The sequence below is a fragment of the Euphorbia lathyris genome, chromosome 3 (genome assembly GCF_963576675.1).
Source record: "Euphorbia lathyris chromosome 3, ddEupLath1.1, whole genome shotgun sequence".
In the NCBI taxonomy this organism is placed as follows: domain Eukaryota; kingdom Viridiplantae; phylum Streptophyta; class Magnoliopsida; order Malpighiales; family Euphorbiaceae; genus Euphorbia; species Euphorbia lathyris.
Genome location: NC_088912.1, coordinates 84,718,990 through 84,728,323, shown reverse-complemented (window position 1 = coordinate 84,728,323; position 9,334 = coordinate 84,718,990). Strand labels below are relative to the sequence as shown.

General features: G+C 37.9%; 1 non-coding gene across 1 annotated transcript; it reads right to left on the bottom strand.

Annotated features, from left to right (window-relative positions):
- Positions 1–6,752: 6,752 nt before the first annotated feature.
- Positions 6,753–6,859, bottom strand: LOC136225046 (small nucleolar RNA R71). Its single transcript, XR_010686784.1, has one exon. It is a non-coding gene; the product is annotated as a small nucleolar RNA R71 (small nucleolar RNA).
- Positions 6,860–9,334: the final 2,475 nt, after the last annotated feature.

The following is a 9,334-nucleotide window of genomic DNA, read 5'->3' as shown; positions in this document are numbered from 1 at the left end:
TAGGATACACTTGTCCTATTAAATGCTATATATTTTACGAGCATCATCTCTCCAAACATTACCAGTGTCCGTTCCTCCTCAAATCTCCTCGGGAAGGTGACCGGTATGATCGATTACGTGTCACGTCTCTTGCTCATATTCATTATTTTGACTTTCCTGTGTTGGATAAATTGGGAAACTCGGGTGCTATTCGTGAGTTCTTAGAATGGTTAGGATGGAATGATTTTGCATCGACACCAATTTTTAGTTACCCGTCGCTGATTACGGAATTTTTTGTTAGCTTTAGGATGGGTACGGATGAACAAGACAAAACCAAAATAATGTTTAGGTTGTTGGGGGAAGAAAGGGAAGTGACTGAAGGGCTCTTTTGCACATTGTTTAACATGCCCGAGGGAGGTTTAGAATTACCCCCCAAAGAGGTTACATTTGAGTCACTTTGGGCCTCAATCACAGACAATGCTTTATACGATTCTAACAAATTGCTAAACAAGCAAATTGTTGATCAAAATCTGAGATTGATGCACAAATTCATATGTCATAGCATTTCGGGTAAGAAACATTCAGATAAAGTCAACAATAGGGAGCTCATTTTACTCCACTGTTTATCCACCCGAACCCGACCTAACGTACCCCACTTCATTTTCAAATCAATACAAGACATCATAGACACCTCTAGGCGAACCTTAGCATTTGGTCATGTCATCACTCAATTTGCATATCATTTCGGGTATAAGGACCGTCTAGTGGGCGTCCCTCACTTAGCACCTAAATTTTTCAATAAATCCTATTTGCGGAAAGCACAATATATGACAGAAAATTTTGAGTTTTGGCCCGTGGACCCAACTGAGGATGATCAAATGGAGGAAAATGAGATGGAGGGTGCGGGGGATGAGGAGCCAGTTGATCCTGGTGGTGCACCGGCAGTTGACCCACGTTCCATTCACGAGAGGCTTGAGGCCCTCGAGCTACTAGGGCGGGAGAATCAGGCCACTTTGCAGCGCATCGAGACGTATCAGCAGCAGCAGGAGGCACGTCAGCTATAGCAGGACCCCATACTCCAGCAGATGGCCCAGTTCATGGCCCACTACGCCAATCAGAACGACTGGCAATTGCCTTAGACAGGGAGTTCTTCTCTCCTTTACTTTTTGCTTTAGTGTTATTTCGCATTTTGGGACAAAACGCTACACTAATGGGGGATGAGAGTAAATGATAGAACGTTATTTTTATTTTCAGTAACTGTTATTTTCGTACTTTAAATTTTAATTTTATGGCAGTTTACACTTTATTTTTATTTTTGTGTTAATTTGCACCTTATTTTTACTACTTTTGTTTTTTTTCCCTTTTTTTTAACCTTTATTTAGCTTTTAAATAAATGTTTTTGTAATCATCTAAGGTGTTCTTTAGTCGAAAAAGAACAAGTGTGTGATCAATAGGAATATTGAGAGTGTTGAGCTGAGTACTTGGTTGTAAGTATTCAGTGGTAGAAAAATCTAAGTGCTGGGTTGTAGTACTTAGTAGGAGCTGAGTAGACGAATAGAGGACGTACTCTTGCATACTCACTGCCTTGTAAAGGGTTTGTGCTCTACCTTAAAAGAGCTCAGTATTGGATTGAAAATCCCAGGAGGAACTGGGGACTGGACGTAGGCAGAGAGGCCGAACCAGGATAAGTCGTGCTGAGTAACTTCTAAACTCTCTCTCTCAATATATATATATATATATATATATATATATATATATATATATATATATATACATGTGCATGTGTTGCTTGTTGTATTTACTCAGCTTATAAATTGTTAAAACTGAAACTGAGTAAATCTGAGTGCTAAGTTGGAAGCTGACCTTTCAAGTGTCAATTCCCAACTCTCAAGTCAAGCAGTCTTAGTCAACATAGAACTAAAACTGTCTGACTAATCAAACGCCCGTGCTGACCAACACGCTGAGTTATCAAACTCTTAAAATAACATTAAGTCAGCATAATTAAAAGCGAAAAAGTTACATTAGTTCCTAACCCCCCTTGGAACTAATTACTAGGGACCAACAAGTGGTATCAGAGCCTAAGCTCACTACTCAAAGATCTAACAATCTTGAGCTGATCCCGAAAAATGGGTGAGAATAGCACTCGTTTCCTCCCAGGAAACCAAACAACACAGATACTCCCTGAGGGATTATCAATCACTAGACCTCCCCTATTCTTCGGATCTAATTATACATTCTGGAAGAATAGGATGAAGAACTTTATTCAAGCCACAAACATGAGTGCATGGCTTGCAATAGCTCAAGGTCCACATGTACCTTATAAAACTGTTGATAATGAGAAAGTTATCAAGAGTGAAACTGAGTGGACAGAGGATGACCTCAGAAAATTACAAAATAATGCTTCGGCTATCAATATGCTTCATTGTGCTCTAGATGCTACAGAATACAATAAGATTTCAGGTTGTGAGTCAGCACAGGAGATCTGGAAAAAGCTGGAAGTAACTTATGAAGGCACCAACAAAGTTAAGGAATCCAAAGTGAACCAACACATGCGATTGTATGAGCTGTTTGAGATGACTGACAATGAGGACATCTCAGCAATGAATGCCAGGTTCACCAACATAATAAATGAGCTTAAAAGACTCGGTAAGAATTTCATTGAAGAAGAACAAGTGAAGAAGATCTTACGAAGTCTTCCCAAAAGCTGGCAAGCCAAGAAAACAGCTATAGAGGAAGCTCAGGACCTGACCACATACAAATATGATGAGCTGATCGGTTCCTTGCTGACCCATGAAATCTCCATGAAAAACTTTGAAGCTAAAGAAAAATCTGAGGATAAGAAACAGAAATCACTAGTGATGAAAGCTGACTCCACAGAAAGTGAGTCAACTGATGATGAGGAAATGGCCATGTTTACTAGAAAAATGAAAAAGCTGTTCAGAAGAAATGAAAGAAATAGTAAGCGGCCATACAAGAGAGGAGACAGATATAAAGCTGAGTCTAGTGACACCAGATACAAAAGGGACAGCTCCAAGCCTGTCACATGTTATGAATGCCATCAAACTGGGCATATTAAGTCAAGCTGTCCTAATCTGAAGAAGGATAAGAATGGAAGCAAAAAGGCAATGGTGGCCACGTGGAGTGACAGTGATGAGTCGACATCATCAGAAGCTGAGCAAAATGAAACAGCCAACATATGCTTCATGGCAGATGATGGAGCTGACCAATCTCAATCTGAGCAAGCTGACCTCTCTGGAGATTCTGAGCAGGAGGAAAACAACAATGAGGTAACATCCTTACTTTTGCTTAGAAATGAAATGGTAAATGCCCTGAGTGACTTATATACACTAACTGAGAAATGTAACAAAAAGATTAAGGCACTCAGCAGGCACTGCGACGAGATTGAGGAGGTCAAGCTAAGTGACCTCCGATATCTCCTCCAGGACAACTCAGATTTACATACGAACATGCAAATCTTACATAAGTTTGTGACGGAGGTTCAAATTGAGTCAAAGAAACTTAGAAAGGATGTCACAACCTTACAGAACCAAATAAAAGGTTCAACTAAGAATAAACCCCATGCTGAGTACTCAGGTATTGGTCAGCATAAACAGTTTACTCAATGTAGCTGTTGTGGGAAGAAAGGACACACAAAAGCTGTGTGCTGGCATAACAAACAGACTGTCCAATGTGACTTTTGTGGTAAGAAAGGTCATACTACCAAGGTATGCTGGCATGCTCAGCACAACAATGCTGACCACACTCAACATCACCCTCAAAGGGTAACTATGTGTGGCTTTTGTGGTAAAAGTGGCCATACTACAAAAGTATGTCGTCACAAGTTCAAATATGACTTTGCACCTGTTTACACTAACAAGAAAGGACCCAAAAAGAATTGGGTACCTAAAAACGAATAGTTTAAAATGCAGGTTAGCTTGACATGCGTGGAGAAATCAAAACTCTGGTATATAGACATCACATGCTCAAGACACATGGCATGTGATGAAACTCAGTTCATCACATTAGAGCTTAAACGAGGAGGTAGTGTAAGCTTTGGAGACAACAAGAAGGGCAAGATAGTTGGCTCAAGAACTATCGGAGGTAACCCTAAAATTGAGTCAGTCTCCTTAGTTAAAGGTCTCAAGTATAATCTTTTAAGCGTAGCGCAGCTTTGCAAGAGTGGAAGGAAGGTTATATTTGAGGATAATAAGTGTCAAATACTCGAGGGAAAAACAAATGACTTGATTTTAACAGCCCCTCGTGTAGAAAATGTTTACATGTTGAGTTTGGAAAAGGAATTTTCAAACAGTATATGCTTGGTGTCAAAAGAGGACAACTCCTGGCTATGGCATAGGAGACTTGGGCATGTCAGTATGGACCTCCTTGCCAAACTAGCTAGAAAGCAATTAGTTGAGGGATTACCCAAATTAAAGTATGAAAAAGATCAACTCTGTAATGCTTGTCAGCAAGGTAAACAAATCAAAAAGTCATTTCATAGCAAAAAGGTTGTTTCAACCAAAAGACCATTAGAATTACTACATTTGGATCTTTTCGGACCTATCCAGCCACTCACCATGGGAGGTGTTAAGCCCAAAATATACCTAAAATATCATTAATAATTACATCAATATTGCTACGAATTTATGCTATTTATACCTATTTAGAATACTTTTACTCTCGAATATGTTTCTTTCATGCAAGGTACATAAATATTTGGTAAAATCCAAATAGGAGTAAAAAGAGCTCAAAAATAGAAGAAAAGCCCTACAAAAGGAGTCGAAGACGACGAAAATTAATAACGCCAAGTCGAGGACACGAACGAGAGCAGAAATTCAGAAAAAGCTTCGTGCCGCGACCGCGACCCCCCTCTTTCACGGTCGCGACACGCGCCTTCAGCCACTTCTTCCCTTCGTCCGAAGCTCAACTTGATGCTTCCCCATTCACGGTAGTGAATTTGATAAATCTCGGTACGAGCAGGAGATTTGGAAGCCATTTTGCACACTTTCGTTTTCAACAAAACACGACTGTTCGAGTGGATAAAGACGTCCTTCCGCAGCGGACAAGATCCTTCACAACGGACACGACATTTCAATCAAGACTCTTTAACATCTATAAATAAAGAGTTGATGGAGAGTTGAAAGATATATGTGATATGTATAGAAGAAAGAATTAGTGTAGAATTTATGCAGAAATTCCGAATCAAGTGATTCAGAGATTAGAAGTTCATTTCTGTTCAAAGCAATATGCTGTACACACATTGTTTACAAATTAATAACAAAATTCAGTAACGTTTAGACATTGTTCCAGTTTAGTTTTCATTTTGGTAGAGGCCGACCGTATCCCTATTACGAAGTTACAGCGAGAAGATTGAGGAGAGGATTCGCCCCTGAGCCTGACAAACTCTAACGAAACCCAAGGAAAGGATTGATCAACCCATTCACTTGCACGCCGTCGAAGAATTCAATGCTCCATGTTCTCTATAAACTTGTATCAATTTACATTTCATCTAATAAAGTCCGTTCTATTCGATAGATCGTTATGCAGCACTTATGGTAACCAATCCACTAAAGTGACTGCTGGTGTTTTCATTAAAACATATTTAATTCAAATCTTTACAAGGAAACTTTGTTGAACACTTAGGCAAACTATCATCTCGAAAGAGTTTTAATTTGATTAAGGGCAACTATCCCGAAAGGGTTTTGTCGCGTTCAAAGCCAATTAATTAGAGGTTCCATCATTTATTTCATCTTTATAATTCGTACAAAGTTTAAAGTTGTTTCTTTGCTTAATGCAAACGAATACATTAGTTTACTTTTCTAAAAAGTACTAAACGCTCCTGTTTTGCAAATTCATTCTTAAATCAGAATATTTTCTAACGTTTTCATACTCTAATCTAATTCTCATTCTAGCAATTTCAAAACCAAAACCGATTAAACGATTTTTCCATATTATAAACCTTTAAAAGTAAAATTCAACCGATTATAAATAAGTTTTGTTAAAAAACGTTCCCTGTGGGATCGATATCTTTTATTACTACAAGCGTATACCGTGCACTTGCGGAAATCGCTCAATAAGTTTTTGGCGCCGTTGCCGGGGAACGCCAAAATTTTTGACAAAATTTTAAATTTTTCGTGTTTTATTACGAATCTAGGTTTATTCATATTTATTCAAACTTTTATATTTTATTTATTTTCAATTACTAATATATTTGCTTTTCAAAAATTCTGTTTTGTAGGTAGTTTTGGTTCGTGAAAAATTTCAAGTTCATGCACAGTTCTCGAAGTTCGGGCACGTCACGAGACCCTTTTGATCCAGAAATTGAAAAGACCCTTAAAAAGAACAAGAGAGAAAAGAAAAAGAAAAACAAAACCCCAATAAAAACTAAAATTACCGAGCCAGAAGTAATGGCGACACTTATGGATTACGCTAGGCCAGGAGTGGCCGGTGTAACAAATAGTATAGTTAGACCCCAGATTAATGAAAATCAATTTGAAATTAAGCCAGCGTTGCTTAATATGTTGCAAAATAATGTAACATTTTACGGGTTACCTAACGAAAATCCTAATACCCATTTGACAAATTTCTTAGAAATTTGTGACACTTTTAAAATACCAAATGTGACTGCAGAAGCAATCAATCTTCGCCTTTTTCCTTTTACTTTGAAGGATCGAGCCAAAGAATGGTTAACTTCTATGCCAGCCGCATCAATTGAGACTTGGGAGCAATTAGCCCAAGCATTTTTATCAAAAATTTTCCCTTTAGCAAAAACCGCAAGAGTCATTAAAGAGTTAACGTCTTTTTCTCAAAATGATAGTGAAACTCTTTATGAGGCTTGGGAACGTTTTAAAGAACTTCAACGTTTATGCCCACACCACCAATTGCCCGCTGAACTTTTAATGCAAACATTTTATAATGGACTAAATCCTTCAACTAGAGGTTCATTGGACGCTATGTCTGGAGGGTTATTCATGAAGAAAACATCTACCCAAGCAAGAGAACTTTTGGAGGAAATGGCAATCAACAGCAGTATGTGGCCCGCGGAACATGGACACCTACCATCAGCGAAACCATCATCCTCAACAACATCATCAGTTAAAGGTATAGCGAATCTTGATCCAGTGGCGATGTTGCAAGCCCAATTTTCTGCCTTGTCGCACAAAATTGATAGGTTTATGGCACCATGTGATCCTAATGGTCAACCAATCCAAATGGATGTGGATTACGAAGGTATGAGTGAAATTGAACAGGTAAACTTTGTCCAAGGGCAAAACCAAACTAATAATCCTTATTCCAATACATATAATCCTGGATGGAGAAATCATCCTAACTTTAACTGGAGAGATAACAACAACAATAATGTTAATGCTAATCAAAATCGTACTACTAATTATCAAAATCAATCAAGAGATTCGATTAGCACTTTATCTTCTAAAATCGACAAATTCATTGATGCTATGAGCGGAAAAATAAGTAATCACGACGATGGTTTTAAACGGATCGAGAATAAATTCGATCAGCTTATTAAAAACCAATCATCTAGCATCCATAATTTGGAGATTCAAATTGGACAACTCGCTAAATCAATTCCATCCCGCAAAGAGGGAAGCCTTCAAAGCCATACGGAAGAAAATCCGAAAGACCATGTTAAGGCTATCACTCTTCGTTCAGGGAAAAATTACTTAGGTCCGGAAATGCCCGGAAATTCGACTTTACCTGGAACTGATTTACCAAAACCCAAAGAAGATACTTTAAAACAAAAAGATGCACCGATTGACTCTAGTACAAAAACTTTTGTACCTAAACCACATTTTTCACACAAAGTCCGCAATAAGGACTATGTCAAACAACTTTTAACATTTTTAAGACAAACTTAAGAATTTGCATATTAATTTAACGTTTGTGGATGCAATTACGCAAATTCCCAATTACGGTAAATTCCTCAAAGATTTAATTTCAAAGAAAATCAGTTGGGAAGGAATTTCATCCATTTCACTAACTGAAGATTGCAGTTCGATTGTGTCAAGCAATTTGCCCACTAAACTCAAAGATCCCGGATGTTTTACCATTCCGTGTAAATTGGGCGATATAGAATTTCCCAGTTGTCTCTGTGATTTAGGAGCAAGCATTAACTTCATGCCATTATCTATTTTTAATAAATTAGGATTAGAAGAAGACATCAAACGTACCAATATGGTTTTGCAATTAGCAGATCAAACCACTAAAAGACCATACGGTATAATTGAGGATGTTTTAGTTAAAGTTGACAAATTTATTTTTCCTACCGATTTCGTTATTTTAGATTTTGCTTATGATGTAAATTGTCCGCTAATCTTTGGTAGACCGTTCATGAACACGGGACGTGCTCTAGTTGATGTGTCGGAAGGGAAAGTAGTTTTACGAATAGGAGACGATAAAATTGAGTTTGATATGAACCAATCGATGAAATATCCTATGGAAGATTTCGCTTGTATGAAACTCGATTTAATTGAAGAATGTGTAAATGATATTGTTCAGAAAGAAGAAATAATAGAACCTATAATGAGTGAGGAACCAGAAGATAAGGACCTAGAACCTTTGATTCGAGAAGATGGACCAGTTCCGCCTTCGATTGTAGTTCCACCTGAATTAGAACTTAAGGAATTACCAAGTCATTTGAGGTACGCTTTCTTAGGCGAAGGCGACTCTCTACCTATAATTATCTCTAACAAATTAACACAAGTTCAAGAAGAAAAATTGAAACAAGTTGTTAGAAATAGGATAGGAAGCATGGGTTGGCAAATTTCTGACCTAAAAGGTATTAATCCGAGTATTGTAATGCATAGGATTCACTTAGAAGAAGATAAGCCACCTAAAGCGGATAGGCAAAGACGCCTAAATCTGAACATGAAGGAAGTGGTAAAAAATGAGATTACTAAACTTCTAGACAATGGAATCATCTATCCTATTTCGGATAGTGAATGGGTTAGTCCAATCCATTGTGTACCTAAAAAGGGAGGCATAACAGTTGTAAGGAATGAAAAAGGTGAATTAATACCCACACGAACCACCACTGGTTGGAGGGTTTGTATAGATTATAGAAATCTAAATAAAGTAACTAGGAAAGATCATTTTCCTCTTCCTTTCATTGATCAAATGATCGAAAGGATAGCTGGTCATGCTTTCTACTGCTTTTTAGATGGTTACTCCGGATTCTTTCAAATATACATTTACCCGGATGACCAAGATAAAACAACCTTCACATGTCCTTACGGAACATTTGCATATAGAAGAATGCCCTTTGGTTTATGTAACGCACCTGCAACATTCCAACGTTGTATGACTGCGATCTTTAATGATTTCATTGAAGATATCATGG